Source organism: Hippichthys cyanospilos, chromosome 6 (genome assembly GCF_059441005.1).
Source record: "Hippichthys cyanospilos isolate Australia breed blue-spotted pipefish chromosome 6, RoL_Hcya_1.0, whole genome shotgun sequence".
NCBI lineage: Eukaryota > Metazoa > Chordata > Actinopteri > Syngnathiformes > Syngnathidae > Hippichthys > Hippichthys cyanospilos.
The window spans coordinates 807410-821456 of record NC_142374.1 but is presented as its reverse complement, the minus strand read 5'-3'; the positions used below and the strand labels follow the sequence as shown (position 1 = coordinate 821456).

Here is a 14047-nt window from a genome sequence, read left to right as displayed (position 1 = left end):
AATAATTTAAAATAAATATCCATGAAATTTTATGAAGTCCAGATTACAAATCACAGTATAAGAAGAACATTTTATTTCTTTACTTTTGACTGAATATGACTGAAATAAAATAACACAAACATATTAAAAACGAAACATTAAAAAAAGAGAAGGCTTGCACTCCAAAACAAACGGCAGTCACAATCGATCAGTCTTTTCAATATATCGCCATTTTTCTTGACCTCTTCATGCTCAAGCTTTCTCCTTGCACTGAGATCTACAGTGTATCCACTCGGGTGTTCCCAAATGTATTTTAAAAGAATCGTAGTGCATTGAGGAGCTCCCTCTACCTTTGAACTGAGATGTACGGTACTGCATATCCACTCGGGTGTCCCAAGAAGTTTTTTAAAGCACCGTAGCGTGTGTGTCCATCTGTCCAGATGGTGTCTCGTTGCTGTCTTGGTTAAACAATTAAAGTTTGCAAATCCATTTGCCAGGGTTAGCTCACACCCCTGGTAGCCCAGTCAGAAATATGGCCAAGTCGGGACAGGTTAGCTAAATGCTACGCTACGCCTCTAGCCAAAGCCAACACTTCAAAGCTTGCTTGTTTTGCGTTGTTTTGCTGCAGTGAGCATCCAGTCACCTTGGCTAAAAACTCCAACTTAAAACTACAACACTAGTAGGACCGTAACCAAATGGACATCATATGAAACTAAACAATATAAATGGAGAATATATGGAAAATAATTTTATAAATAAAAAAAATATATTTATTTAGTAAAAATGAATTTGAAATGAAATTGACTTTCATTATAGTTAATATAATTATTAGAGTTTATTATGATCATGTTGTCAGTCCACCAATGCGAGAGTGTATATGCCAACATTTCAATTACCATATTTTCCGCACTATAAGGCACACCGGATTATAAGGTACCCAATCAATGAATAGCCGAGTTTCTAAAAAAATGTCATATATAAGGCGCACCGGATTATAAGGTGCACATAGAGTTAAAACCATAGTACTGGCTGAGGTTGCATTATGCATCCAGTAGATAGAGTTGCGTTATGCAGCCACTAGATGGTGCTTCACTAAAGGGAATGTATTAAAAACAAATCAGTAAAGTCATCAAACTTTATTAATAGAATATAAACTTTATTCATACAATATAAGCGTTGTATGGATTTTATACTAAGAAACATTTGTGATTTTAAAAAAATCAGACAAAAAAAAAGAATGTGTTATTGGTAATTGCTATTTAACTACTAAACAGGAGCCGCAGAGTGCAGAACAGATCCAGATCAAGCCATGTACTCGTGAACACGCGGCGCCACAATCCTTTTGATTTTTCCCCTCGGCATGCATTATATATTTTTGACCAGCTATTTAGATATAGAGCACAAAGAAGATATGAATAAATGAAAGCCAGGGAAATTTAAACAACAAACATACAATGGTATGAGTGAGGAGCCAAGCACAGGTGAATGTGTGGCGCCGCTGTCTTTTTAATTTTTTCCTTGGCATGCGTTATATATTTTTGACCAGCTATTTAGATATGGAGCACAAAGACGTTATGAATAAACGAATTTCAGGGAAATTTGAACGACAAACGTGGTATGGGTGTGGGGCCACCGTCTTTTTAATTTTATCCTCGATATGCATGATAAAACAATATGGACCACAAAAAAGTTATGAATAAACGAACGTAAGGGAAATTTAAATGACAAACATGCAACGGTATGAGTGAGGAGCCAAGCGCAGGCGAATGCGTGGCGCCACCATCTTTTTAGTTTTTTCCTCGGCATGCATTATATATTTTCAACCCACTATTTTCTTATGGAGGACAAAGAAGTCAGGGAAATTTAAACGAGAAACATGCAACGATATGAGTGAGGAGCCAAGCGCAGGTGAAGGCGTGGCGCAGCCGTCTTTTTAATTTTTTCCTTGGCATGCATTATATATTTTTGACCAGCTATTTAGGTATGGAGCACAAAGAAGTTATGAATAAACAAATGTCAGGGAAATTTAAAGGACAAACATGCAACGGTGTGAGTGTGGCACTGCCGTCTTTTTAATGTTTTCCTTGGCGTGCATTATATATTTTTGACACGCTACTTCGATATAGAGCATAAAGAAGTCAGGGAAATTTAAACGAGAAACATGCAACGATATGAGTGAGGAGCCAAGCGCAGGTGAAGGCGTGGCGTCGCCTATTTTATTTGTTCCTCAGCATGCATTATATATTTTTGAGCCGCTATTTCGATATGGAGCACAAAGAAGTTACGAATAAATGAAAGTCAGCTTTTTTTTTAAGAAAAAAAAATCAGGCTTTTGGGTGCACCTTATACTGCGGAAAATACTGTATATTTGTTCATCCAGTTCGACGCAGTACATGGGAACATAAATAACAATTTTTTTCACTAGAAGGTGGTGATATATGTTTCATGGAATATTATCATGTACAGTAGATGTCTTCAGGCTGTTACTCATACCTGTGAAGTTTGGGATGTTTTGCGTGTAGCTCAGTTATTGTTTCTTCTTATCATAGGAATTGTAAATTGCAACATTTGATGATGCCTCGGCCACATCATTGGGGGGGGGGGGGGGGGGGGGTGCTGGTTGCATTTTCTCTTTCCTTGGTAGGGCTTGGCAAAATATAATTGCGAAGCAATGGTGTAGGACCAGGGCGCAAAAGTATGACCCCTGTAAGTGGCCAAAAATGGACATTCAAAAATTCATAGCTCATATTCTGTAAATCTGGGGTGTCCACAAACTTTTTGCAAAGGGGGCCAGATTTGATGTGTTAAAAATGTACCTTGGCAGCGTTCTTTACATATAACAGCAATTAATTTAAATACATTTCAGTGAGCCGTTCTGTGTTTAAAATTTGCTTTTTTAAATTTTAGTTTCAGCTATCTCAAGCATGTGTTATGGTTACTTTGAAACGTATATCAAAATTGAATTGACATTAAATATTAAAATAATAAATATTGAAATTGAATATTAACTTAACTTTAACTTTTTTGTAACAGTTGAACAGAAGTAATTATACTCTTGGGTGCAAATTACATTTGAAACCATGGAAGTTTAATATTTATAAAATTTTTAAACAATAACAGAGAAATGAACAAGTCATAGTAATATCAACAATAGTAATATCAACAGGGCTAATTTAAAATATAAAATTAGTAATTATAAATGTTGATTGGATTTTTAAATGGTTATTATTCTGGAGTGAAATCTTAGTCTAGAGTCTGAGTCTTGTTTGCACACAGACATTGCTCTGTGGGAATCTGGCCATGATTTCTTGCAGCGCTGAAAAGTGTGCAGTGATGGGCTACGTCGATGACAGGTGTCTTTGAAGCAGTTGCAGCTTGATTCCAAAGGCTTTGACACGTGAATATAGTTGGCTTATGACTGCAATCGGTCCTTGGAGACTGGTGTTGAGGACATCAAGATGCTTTGTAATGTCAACTAGAAACCCCAACTCAGCCATTCACTTAGGGTCACTTAGTTCTCCCATAAGTTGTCCTTTTCAGCCACAAACTCACAGATTTCTTGCCTAAGTGAGTAGAAGCGTGACAGTGCAGAATCTCGACTGAGCCATCTCACGTCATTGTAATAGACAACATCTCCATATTCCGCATGAATCTCGCTGAGCCACAGTGTTACGTGCCAGGCAGTCTTTGGCAAACTCTTGCTGCTTCTCAGGACATATATTCTTTACCATTGTCATCACACAGTCTTTGATAAATTCACCCTCGGTGAAAGGTTTGCAATGCTTTGCGATCAGCGCTGCGACCTCGTAACTAGCCTTTGTAGCATTCTCATTTGACTCTCGAGCTCTTGTAAAATATTGCTGCTGTGAAATTAAACTAGCTTCAAGATGTTTCGGTTTCTCGCTGCGTTCATTACCTGTGATCTTGCCACATACGTCAGCGTGTTTTGTTTGGTAATGTCGCTTCACATTGAACTCTTTAAAAACATCCACTGTCTCTTTACAAATGAGGCACACACAGTTGTTACATATTTCAGTGAAGAAATAGTCCAATTTCCACTCATCCTTGAACCATCGGCCCTCGCAGTCAGCGTTCCTGCTTTTGTTGATTGTCGCCATTTAGAAAATTAGGAGCTCATACAGCCAATTACTCATATACTAATTTGCTGTTCCTAATTGAGCCTACAGATGGCAGCACTTTGCACACGCAGGTAACAGCGCTGCTGCCGAATGTATTCTCCATGCGGGCCAGACATGAGTGATTTTATGACGGTGGCTGCGGGCCGGATGGAAATTGACCACGGGCTGCGTTTGGCCCCAGGGCCGGACATTGGACATGTCTGCTGTAAAATCCTTGCATATGGCTGCATACTTCTTTTTGTAGGTCTTGTTGTGTCTACTGATCTTCGTAGAACTAGGTTAAATGCACAACTGAGGCTGCTTTTAAAAACCTGTAGGGGGTGCTACTTAGTATTTTGCAAAACTTGTGCAAATAATTTAATAAGACAATGATGACTTTTCCAGGCCTCTTGTGTGTGCAATTTCACGAGTTTTCATGCATGAAAAGACTCTCAAACCTAGCAATGGTTTTTGGCAAACAACGTTACAAAAACTCTCAAAATCCGTGTTTTGATGTGATTATGGCCTTAAACATCCATCCATCCATTTCTGTAGCCATTTATCCGCACTAGAGTCACTGGCTTACTGGAGTGGTGCCTCCACTCCAATAAACGGGTTAACACACTTGGAGCAAAACATCAAAGGAAAAATAGAGCTGCAAGCAGCTCTAATAGGCCCTTGCAGACATGAGCACAGCGGAGTATGATCAGTTCGAGGTATGAACATATTTGGATATGAATGTGTTTGTCCATATGCAGGTGAACAGGAGAAGTCAATGTTTTAGAAAAGGTCAAATTTTCATTAGCGTTTGTAGAACTGGCTCAACTAAGTAAAAATAAGTTCATATTTGTTGTTAGGATATAACTGTCAACAATGATGCTGGTTCTGTACAACATAGTTTTTGTCACTGTGGGCGAAGGAAACATTGACTTCATATTTTGAAAGTCCGCCTCCATCATATGTTTCATGGGATCGTGACTATTTTTGGACCGGTTGGGCCTCTAAGCCTAATGGTCTACGCCATTTTGAAAGTTGATGGGGTCAACAGTATAATAGAAGGCGGCAGCAATGGAAGACTTACAAATGGACATAATTGCATCAAAATTGCAAATTCAAAAATTTGTAACCCTTTTCTGTAGATCCTAGGGTATGGTTGTCTTTGATTGTTTTTTAGGTCTTAGTGTCCTGCATATGTGTACGAATTTTGGTAGCTTTAAGTCGAACCAACTGGAATTGGCTGCAATCCTTCGACTATAATGACATTTTTTGCTCCCACTAGGTGGCGCTCGCAGTACGACAAAAAACTGGTTAGTAGGTTTGTTTTACATTTGACACCCATCAACTATATAAAATTTAGAAAAGATAAGACCATCTGGGTCTAATTACAGAAAACTTTTGGTATGGCAAGACATCGAACTTTAAGGCGACGTAATGGCCACGCCCATTGGCGAAAAATTGTAAAATTGGAGAACCTTCATTTTCCATGCCTCAACGCTATTCTGGCCAATTTTCAGTTAATTTGCTCAAACAGGAATAGCACAGTGCAAAAATGGAGTTATTAAGGTTTTTGTCACTGTCGGCAAGGAAAATGGAAACATGTATTTTGGAGCCCTGCCCCTAACATATATGTTAGCCGAGCTTCACAAAATTTTGCCCAGGTGTGCCCCTGTGTCAGATAATGGAGCACGCCAAATGTGAAGTTGATCAGGTCAAGGGTTTTGGTCCTGAAAAATGTACAAAACATTCAACAGTTGTTAACTCCGGTTCTGTACATCCTAACATATGGCACTCTATAATGTTTTTGTAGGTCTTGAGGTCCTACATATGTGTAAAAGATTTCATAGCTCAAGGGCAAACGGGTCAGAACTGGCAGCAGTTTTAGGATCATCTGGGTTCAATTACACTTACACAACTTTTGCTGATTTGGGAAAACTCCGCGCTATAGTTATTTTGAAAATTAACTATGCAGATATTTTAAAGCTGTGACTAGTAAATATTCTGTAAAGTTTCAGATTTTTTGAAGCTTGCACATTGGGGTTATTAATGTTTTTGTTGCTCATGGCAAAGGAAATTTGACTTTAAAACACGTATTTTGAAGCCACACCCCCATCATATATGTGAGCTGATCTTCACAAAATTTTGCCCAGGTGTGCCCCTATGTCAGATAATGGAGCATGCCAAATGTGAAGTTGATCAGGTCAAGAGTTTCGGTACCTAACAATTTACAAAAACGGGCCAAATGACACATTCAACAGTTGATAGCGCTGATTCTGCACATCGTAGCATATTGCGTGCTATGATGTTTTTGTAGTTATTGAGGTCCTACATATGCCTACAAACATTTCGTAGCTCTTGGGCAAACGGGTCGGAACTGGCTGCAATTTTAGAATCATCTGGGTTCAATTATAGCAATTTTTTACTGATTTGGGGAAACATCCAACTTTAAGGTGGCGTACAGACCACCCCCTTTATCATAGCATCATAAAATTTAGCAACCTTAATTTTCGATGTCTTGATGCTCTTCGGACAAATTTCCAGTTCATAGGGGCTTAGCACAATACATGAAAGTGTAAAAAAAGACATTTTTGTCTGTAACTAGATGGCGTACATAATTTGAAAATTAACCATGCAGAAATTTTAAAGTTAAGTCTAGTAACATTTCTGTAAAGTTTCAGATTTTTTGACGCTTGCACATTGGAGTTGTTAGGGTTTTTTTTGCTCATGGTGAAGGAAATTTGACTTTGAAACACATACTTTATTTTGAAGCCTCGCCCCCATCGTATATATTAGCTGATCTTCACAAAATTTTGCCCAGGTGTGCCCCTATGTCAGATATTGGAGAACGCCAAATGTGAAGTTGATCGGGTCAAGGTTCTCGGTACTGAAAAATGTACAAAATCGGGCCAAATGCTACATTCAACAATTGATAACTCTGGTGCTGTACATCAAACACATGGTGCTCTATAATGTTTTTGTAGGTCTTGAGGTCCTACAAATGCGTGAAAAGTTTTGTACCACGCCCAATATCGAAACTTCGTAAAATTTGGTCGTATAAAATCGAAACTTCGTAAAATTTGGTTGTATAAAGTCAGCAGGGCTGTCTAGAGGCTTGTCAGACAATTTCAGCGATATTACTTTAAAGGTTTCAGTCAACACATAAAAACGTTTTAGAAAATGCTATATTTTTGGCTGCCACTAGGTGGCGCTCGCACTACGACAAAAAATACGTAAATAGGTGTATTCCACATTGGAAACCCATCAAATATATGAAGTTTAGAAAAGATAAGACCATCTGGGACCAAACACAGCAACTTTGTTCGTTTTGGCGAGACATCAGACTGACATTTTTGTTTGCCACTAGATGGCCTTATAAGCAATTGAATATCTTTTTAAACACTTGTGTTAAGGGCTTGAGTCTCCATGTGTCTCATTTGTTTTACTCAAACAGACTGAGCACAATACATGAAAGTGTAAAAAATGACATTTTAATCAACCACTAGGCGGCGCTAGTAGGTATTTAAAAAAACTTTTTTTAAAGGTGTTAAAGACATAAGTTTTCATGTGTCTATGAAGTTTTAGATTTTTTTAAGCTAGTACATCAAAGTTATTAAGGTTTTTGTCCCTCTTGGCGAAGGAAAAATTGAACACATAATTTGAAGCCACGCCCCTATCATATATGTCAGCGGATCTGCACCAAATTTCGCCCACTTGTGCCCCTATGTGTGAATATGGACCACAGCAAATTTAAAGGCGATTGAGTAAAGCGTTTAGGAGATACAAGGAGCAGTTTGGGACCTGCAAACGTGCAAAAATGGGCCAAAAATGCACATTCAAAAATTCATAACTCTTTTTCTGTACATCTGAGCACATGGCTCGCGCTGACTTTTTTGTAGGTCTGTAGGTCCTACATATGCCTAAAAATTTTCGTAGCTCTAGGTCAAACGGGCCGGGACCAGGTGCACTTTTTCGACCTTAGGTGGCGCTGCAGAGTCATTTTTTTTGCATTGTTTTGGGAAACACAAAAATATCCAATTTTTCACCGGGCCCGACAAATGTGCAAATTTTGGTGACTTTTCGTGCATGTTTAGGCCCTCAAAAATGGAAAAGCGCTGCACAGTAAATAATAATAATAATAACTAGAGCTGCAAGCAGCTATAAAGGGCCCTCGCAGACCTGTGCACGTTGGGGTATGAACAGGTTGGGGTATGAACAAGGAGTATGAACGATGAAATAGTAGTTGTAGATGTTTTCAGTGCAGGACTCTTACCAAATATGTAAAATTTAGACAAGGTGGGACAATGTGGGTGGAGTTACTGCAGCTTTTATTGTTCCAATTTTGTGACTTTCAATGCCATATAGGCCACAGCCACTGTCGAAACATCGTACTGATTTGTGGAGGGCATAAGGCATGGCCACTGGCTTTTCAGAAAACATTTAAGGGATATCACTTCAAGGGGCTCAGCAGAGTACATAAAAACATTAAGGATTTGCTATATTTTTTGCTGCCATTAGGTGGCGCTCGTACTATGATAAAAATAGGCTTGTAGGTGTGTTTCACATTGGACTCCCATCCCATATATGAAGTTTTGCAAACATCAGATCATCTAGGTCCAATTACAGCAACTTTTACCGTTTTGGCGAGACATCAGACTTTGAGTTTGCATAGAGGCCACGCCCTTTAATGAAAAGTCATATAAGTTGAGAACCTTAATGTTCCAATGTGTCATAGCTTTTCTGACCATTTTTGAGTTCATTTAGTCAAACAGGCATTTCAGAGTACATAAAAGTATAAAAAATGAGATTTTTGTCCGCCACTGGGTGGCGCTGTAAATGATTTGAAAGTTTATCACATAGCTGTATTATTGCATTACTTTTAAAGGCCCAGGAAAGTTTCAGATGGTTTGAAGCTGTCATAGCTGAGTTAATAATATTTTTGTCACTCTTGGCGAAGGAAATATTAAACATAATTTGAAGCTCCGCCCCCATCTTTTATGTCAAGAGATCTTCACGATATTTGGGCTATGTGTGCCCCTCAGTTGGATAATGATTCATGCCAAAGTTGAAGGTAATGGGGTGAATCGTTTAAGAGAAAAAGGCACTAGTTTGAGACCAGCTAATGTCTAAGAATGGGACAAAACTGCACATTAAAAAAATTCATAACAATTTTTCTGTACATCTTAGCACATCACTTCTATTGACTTTTTTGTAGGTCTTGCAGTCCTTCATTTGCCTACAAAGTTTCATAGCTGTAGGTCAAACCAAACAGGATTGACTGTAATCTTTCGACTAATGACATTTTTTGCCGCCACTAGGTGGCGCTAGCTTTAAACTGGAATATATTTGTGTCGATATGTTCAGGAGAATATTATCATCCAATGTGTGAAATTGTGAGAAGATCAGATCATCTGGGTCAAATTACAGCAACTTTTACTGGACAGATAAAGCTTCGGAATGAAAATGGTCGTAGAGACCACGCCCATTATCGAAACTTCGTAAAATTTGGTGGAGGTCAGCAGGGCTGTCTAGAGGCTTTGCAGACTTAATATCAGCGATATTACATCAAAGGGCTCAGCTAAACACATAAAAACGTTTAAAAAATGCTATATTTTTGGCTGCCACTAGGTGGCGCTCGCACTATAACAAAAAATACGTTGATAGGTGTATTCCGCATTGGAAACCCATCAAATATATGAAGTTTAGAAAAGATAAGACCATCTGGGACCAAACACAGCAACTTTGTTCGTTTTGGCGAGACATCAGACTGACATTTTTGTTTGCCACTAGATGGCCTTATAAGCAATTGAAGATTTTTTTAAACACTTGTGTTAAGGGCTTAAGTCTTCATGTGTCTGTGAAGTTTCAGATTTTTCTAAGCTTGTAAAGCTGAGTTATAAAGGTTTGTTTCACATGTGGCAAAGTAATCATCAAAGGCATAATATGAAGCCCCGCCCCCAACATATTTGATGGCGGATCATCCCGAAAATTTGAACAATTGTGCCTCACAGTCAGATCAAACATCACAGCAAATTTGAAGTCGATCGGGTCAAGCGTTTGGGAGAAAAAAGGAGCAGTTCGGGACCTGCAAATGAGCAAAAACGGGCCAAAAGTGCACATTCAAAAATTCATAACTCTCTTTCTGTACATCTGAGCATATGGCTCGCGCTGACTTTTTTGTAGGGCTCGGGGTCCTACATAAGACTACAAATTTTTGGAGCTCTAGGTCAAACGGGCCGGGAGTGAGAGGCTATTTTCCACTCATAAGGCCATTTTGGGGCCAATTACAGCCACTTTTTTCGTTTTGGCGAGTCATCTGACTTTGAAGTGGCGTGCAGACCACGCCCATTATCGAAAAGTCATAAAATTTTAAAATCTTAATATTCCATGTCTTAATGATATTCTGACCAATTTTCACTTTTTTTACTCAAACAGACTGAGCACAATACATGAAAGTGTAAAAAATGACATTTTAATCAACCACTAGGCGGCGCTAGTAGGTATTTAAAAAAACTTTTTTTAAAGGTGTTAAAGACATAAGTTTCCATGTGTCTATGAAGTTTTAGATTTTTTTAAGCTAGTACATCAAAGTTATTAAGGTTTTTGTCCCTCTTGGCGAAGGAAAAATTGAACACATAATTTGAAGCCACGCCCCTATCATATATGTCAGCGGATCTGCACCAAATTTTGCCCACTTGTGCCCCTATGTGTGAATATGAACCACAGCAAATTTGAAGGCGATTGAGTAAAGCGTTTAGGAGAAACAAGGAGCAGTTTGGGACCTGCAAACGTGCAAAAATGGGCCAAAAATGCACATTCAAAAATTCATAACTCTTTTTCTGTACATCTGAGCACATGGCTCGCGCTGACTTTTTTGTAGGTCTCTAGGTCCTACATATGCCTAAAAATTTTCGTAGCTCTAGGTCAAACGGGCCGGGACCAGGTGCACTTTTTCGACCTTAGGTGGCGCTGCAGAGCCATTTTTTTTGCATTTTTTTTGGAAAACACAAAAATATCCAATTTTTCACCGGGCCCGACAAATGTGCAAATTTTGGTGACTTTTCGTGCATGTTTAGGCCCTCAAAAATGGAAAAGCGCTGCACAGTAAATAATAATAATAACTAGAGCTGCAAGCAGCTATAAAGGGCCCTCGCAGTCCTGTGCACGTTGGGTATGAACAGGTCGGGGTATGAACAAGGACTATGAACGATGAAAAAGTAGTTGTAGATGACTTCAGTGCAGGACTCTTACCAAATATGTAAAATTTAGACAAGGTGGGAAAATGTGTGTGGAGTTACTGCAGCTTTTATTGTTCCAATTTTGTGACTTTCAATGCCATATAGGCCACACCCACTGTCGAAACATTGTACTCATATGTGGGGGGCATAAGGCATGGCCACTGGCTTTTCAGAAAACATTTTAAGGATATCACTTTAAGGGGCTCAGCAGAGTACATAAAAAATTAAGGATTTGCTATTTTTTTTGCTGCCACTAGGTGGCGCTCGTACTATGATAAAAAATAGGCTTGTAGGTGTGTTTCACATTGGACTCCCATCCCATATATGAAGTTTTGCAAACATCAGATCATCTAGGTCCAATTACAGCAACTTTCACCGTTTTGGGGAGACATTAGACTTTGAGTTTGCATAGAGGCCACGCCCTTTAATGAAAAGTCATAAAAGTTGAGAACCTTAATGTTCCAATGTGTCATAGCTTTTCTGACCATTTTTTAGTTCATTTAGTCAAACAGGCATTTCACAGTACATAAAAGTATAAAAAATGAGATTTTTGTCCGCCACTGGGTGGCGCTGTAAATGATTTGAAAGTTTATCACATAGCTGTATTATTGCATGACTTTTAAAGTCCCAGGAAAGTTTCAGATGGTTTGAAGCTGTCATAGCTGAGTTATTAACATTTTTGTCACTCTTGGCGAAGGAAGTATCAAACATAATTTGAAGCTCTGCCCCCATCTTTTCTGTCAAGAGATCTTCACGATATTTGGACTATGTGTGCCCCTCAGTTGGATAATGATTCATGCCAAAGTTGAAGGTAATGGGGTGAATCGTTTAAGAGAAAAAGGCACTAGTTTGAGACCAGCTAATGTCTAAGAATGGGACAAAACTGCACATTAAAAAAATTCTTAACAATTTTTCTGTACATCCTAGCACATCACTTTTATTGACTTTTTTGTAGGTCTTGCAGTCCTTCATTTGCCTACAAAGTTTCATAGCTGTAGGTCAAACCAAACAGGATTGACTGTAATCTTTCGACTAATGACATTTTTTGCAGCCACTAGGTGGCGCTAGCTTAAAACTGGAATATATTTTTGTCGATATGTTCAGGAGAATATTTTCATCCAATGTGTGAAATTGTGAGAAGATCAGATCATCTGGGTCAAATTAGAGCAACTTTTACTGGACAGATAAAGCTTCGGAATGAAAATGGTCGTAGAGGCCACGCCCATTATCGAAACTTCGTAAAATTTGGTGGAGGTCAGCAGGGCTGTCTAGAGGCTTTTCAGACCTAATTTCAGCGATATTACATCAAAGGGCTCAGCTAAACACATAAAAACGTTTAAAAAATGCTCTATTTTTGGCTGCCACTAGGTGGCGCTCGCACTATAACAAAAAATACGTTGTTAGGTGTATTCCGCATTGGAAACCCATCAAATATATGAAGTTTAGAAAAGATAAGACCATCTGGGACCAAACACAGCAACTTTGTTCGTTTTGGCGAGACATCAGACTGACATTTTTGTTTGCCACTAGATGGCCTTATAAGCAATTGAATATTTTTTTAAACACTTGTGTTAAGGGCTTGAGTCTCCATGTGTCTGTGAAGTTTCAGATTTTTCTAAGCTTGTAAAGCTGAGTAATAAAGGTTTGTTTCACATGTGGCAAAGTAATCATCAAAGGCATAATATAAAGCCCCGCCCCCAACATATTTGATGGCGGATCATCACAAAAATTTGAACAATTGTGCCTGACAGTCAGATAAAACATCACAGCAAATTTGAAGTCGATCGGGTCAAGCGTTTGGGAGAAAAAAGGAGCAGTTCGGGACCTGCAAATGAGCAAAAACGGACCAAAAGTGCACATTCAAAAATTCATAACTCTCTTTCTGTACATCTGAGCATAGGGCTCGCGCTGACTTTTTTGTAGGGCTCGAGGTCCTACATAAGGCTACAAATTTTTGGAGCTCTAGGTCAAACGGGCCGGGAGTGAGAGGCTATTTTCCACTCATAAGGCCATTTTGGGGCCAATTACAGCCACTTTTTTCGTTTTGGCGAGTCATCTGACTTTGAGGTGGCGTGCAGACTACGCCCATTATCGAAAAGTCGTAAAATTTTAAAACCTTAATATTCTATGTCTTAATGATATTTTGACCAATTTTCATTTGTTTTACTCAAACAGACTGAGCACAATACATGAGAGTGTAAAAAATGACATTTTAATCAACCACTAGGCGGCGCTAGTAGGTATTTAAAAAAACTTTTTTTAAAGGTGTTAAAGACATAAGTTTCCATGTGTCTATGAAGTTTTAGATTTTTTTAAGCTAGTACATCAAAGTTATTAAGGTTTTTGTCACTCTTGGCGAAGGAAAAATTGAACACATAATTTGAAGCCACGCCCCTATCATATATGTCAGCGGATCTGCACCAAATTTTGCCCAATTGTGCCCCTATGTGTGAATATGGACCACAGCAAATTTGAAGGCGATTGAGTAAAGCGTTTGGGAGAAACAAGGAGCAGTTTGGGACCTGCAAACGTGCAAAAATGGGCCAAAAATGCACATTCAAAAATTCATAACTCTTTTTCTGTACATCTGAGCACATGGCTCACGCTGACTTTTTTGTAGGTCTCTAGGTCCTACATATGCCTAAAAATTTTCATAGCTCTAGGTCAAACGGGCCGGGACCAGGTGCACTTTTTCGACCTTAGGTGGCGCTGCAGAGC

General features: G+C 38.8%; 1 protein-coding gene across 1 annotated transcript in view; it reads left to right on the top strand.

The window, feature by feature from the left end:
- The window catches only part of tmem231 (transmembrane protein 231), a 37128-nt gene that overhangs the window by 8520 nt on the left and 14561 nt on the right, over positions 1 to 14047 (top strand). The window lies entirely within an intron of this gene.